Raw genomic sequence first — 2596 nt, 5'->3', positions numbered from 1 at the left:
ATCGACCGACTCCAGCTTGCATCTAGAGTATTAAGTTCATAAGAACAGAGTAACGCATTAAGAAAGATAACATGATGTAGAGGGATAAACTCAAGCAGTATGATATAAACCCAATCTTTTTATCCTCGATGGCAACAATACAATACGTGCCTTGCTGCCCCTGCTGTCACTGGGAAAGAACACCGCAAGATTGAACCCAAAGCTAAGCACTTCTCCCATTGCAAGAAAGATCAATCTAGTAGGCCAAACCAAACTGATAATTCAAAGAGACTTGCAAAGATAACCAATCATACATAAAAGAATTCAGAGGAGATTCAAATATTTCTCATAGATAAACTTGATCATAAACTCACAATTCATCGGATCTCGACAAACACACCACAAAAAGAGTTACATCAAATAGATCTCCAAGAAGATCGAGGAGAACTTGGTATTGAGAATCAAAGAGAGAGAAGAAGCCATCTACCTAATAACTATGGACCCCAAGGTCTATGGTAAACTACTCACAACTCATCGGAGAGGCCTTGGAGATGATGTAGAGGCCCTTCGTGGTCGATCCCCACTCCGGCAGAGCACCGACGAAGGCTCCAAGATGGGATCTCGCGGATACAGAAGGTTGCGGCGGTGGAATTAGGTTTTCGTGGTGCTCCTGGATGTTCTCGGGGTACGTGGATATATATAGGAGAAAGAAGTAGGTCGGTGGAGCCACGAGGGGCCCACGAGGGTGGGGGCGCACCCACCCCCCTAGGGCATGCTGGGCACCCTTGTGGCCGCCTCGTTTACTTCTTGACGTCCACTCCAAGTCTCTTGGTTTGCATTTGTTCCATAAAGATCGCTCCCGAAGGTTTCATCCCGTTTGGACTCCGTTTGATATTCCTTTTCTTCGAAACACTGAAATATGCAAAAAAAAGCAATTTGGGATGGGCCTCCGGTTAGTAGGTTAGTCCCAAAAATGATATAAAAGTGGAAAGTAAAGCCCATAAACATCCAAAACAGGTAATATAATAGCATGGAACAATCAAAAATTATAGATACATAGGAGACATATCACAGGGCTTCCAGGAGTCATCCCTGCTTCGTCCTCCATAGAAATGCGAAGGTCGTAACCCTCACGGTTGAAGAACACCCGCACCATGGTCTGGAGCTGGGAGGTGTCTGGAGTCATCACCTTGGCGCGCAGGGCCTCCCGGAAGGGAGAGGCCACATCCACCCCCGCGATCTTGCCAAGGAGGGGTGACATCTTGCGAATCACCATGGCCTGCTTGGCAATCGGGGGGAGGCCCCAGATCTGGATCCACACCGACACGAGCGTGGCAGCGGCAAGGGGGTCAACCTCCAGGACTGAGATATTCACCTTGAGCTTGTTGAGGGCCAGGGTTAGCTCGTCGCTATGGGTGCCGAAGCGGAGGGTTGCAGGGTCGGAGAATAATAAACTCGCGGTCTGAGATGGGGGTGACCGCCCAGTCCCAGTCTGAATGGAACAAGTGTTGTAGTTCCGCCATGATGATGGCTGGAGACGCCGACTTCCTGCCCAGCACCGAGATGAGAGCAGAGAGGGACGCAACAGCCGGAGGCTCGGAGATCTCCATCTGGCAGTAGCCGAAGTCGTCCAAAGTGTGACCATATAGCGCCAACTCACCCTCCAAAGCGCCCTCCGGGCAGAGTAGAGCGGGATGGTCCAGACTCTTGCATTTGTGACACGTCGGGGTTGCTTGCAGTCAACCTGGTAGTGCCCTTCCACCCCGTAGTTAAAGCACACCACCGGCGAGGAACGAGGAGCGAGTGGGGCTGACGAGTCGATCGGACGAGGTGGAGGGTGGGTCACTAAGGATGCCTGGCCGGTGCCGCAATTGAAGGGTTGCCCACCTTTCTTCTTCTTCTTCTTCTTCTTCTTATTATTATTATTATTATTATTATTATTATTATTATTATTATTATTATTATTATTAATATTATTCTCCCTCTTCTTCTTCTTCTTCTTCTTCTTCTTAGAAAAGGCTCCCTTGCCATTCCTCCCACTAGACCCCGCAGACGGGAACTGGGCCTGCCGCTGTGGCGGGTTGTAGCAGCGAGGGGGAGAGGCTTCAGCCCGGCCCGAGCGGGTCGGCGGCCGCGAGAGGAGTCCCTATCCCTCCACCGGTCAGGGGAACACTCGCGTTGGCAAGAGTCACGCCAAGAGGAGGACTCCTCGACAACAGCCGCCTTGCCCTTGAGGAGAGAGCTACACAACTCCGATTCCCGTCGGTTGGCGGATGGGGAGGGACGCCGAGGAGTGGTCGGTCGCTCGTCCTCCCGCTCCGAAGCCCGATGCTTGGGGCGCGACATCCCATCATCGACGTCGCACAGCATGGGGACGGGCAGCGCCGAGCCGGGGAGGAAAGGGGAGGTGGGAGTGGACGGGGAGGATGGAGCAAGGTGCGGCGCGGGGGAAGGAAGCGGAGCACCAGGGAGGGGATCGCGTGGAGCAGGGAGGACCCCTAGGGTTAATCCCACCAGAGGGCCGAGTGGCGCCCGCAGCCCACTTGCCCCAGGTGGATCACTACCCCGGCCCACCTCCACCCTAGCAACAAGGCCCACCACCAGGATACGGCCCGGA

The 2596-nt window shown here is 53.4% G+C and overlaps 1 pseudogene; it reads right to left on the bottom strand.

Moving 5' to 3' along the window:
* Positions 1–1018: 1018 nt before the first annotated feature.
* Positions 1019–1589, bottom strand: LOC119361002 (annotated as a pseudogene).
* Positions 1590–2596: the final 1007 nt, after the last annotated feature.

Source organism: Triticum dicoccoides, chromosome 2B, assembly GCF_002162155.2.
Source record: "Triticum dicoccoides isolate Atlit2015 ecotype Zavitan chromosome 2B, WEW_v2.0, whole genome shotgun sequence".
NCBI lineage: Eukaryota > Viridiplantae > Streptophyta > Magnoliopsida > Poales > Poaceae > Triticum > Triticum dicoccoides.
This window is presented reverse-complemented; position numbering and strand designations above follow the sequence as displayed.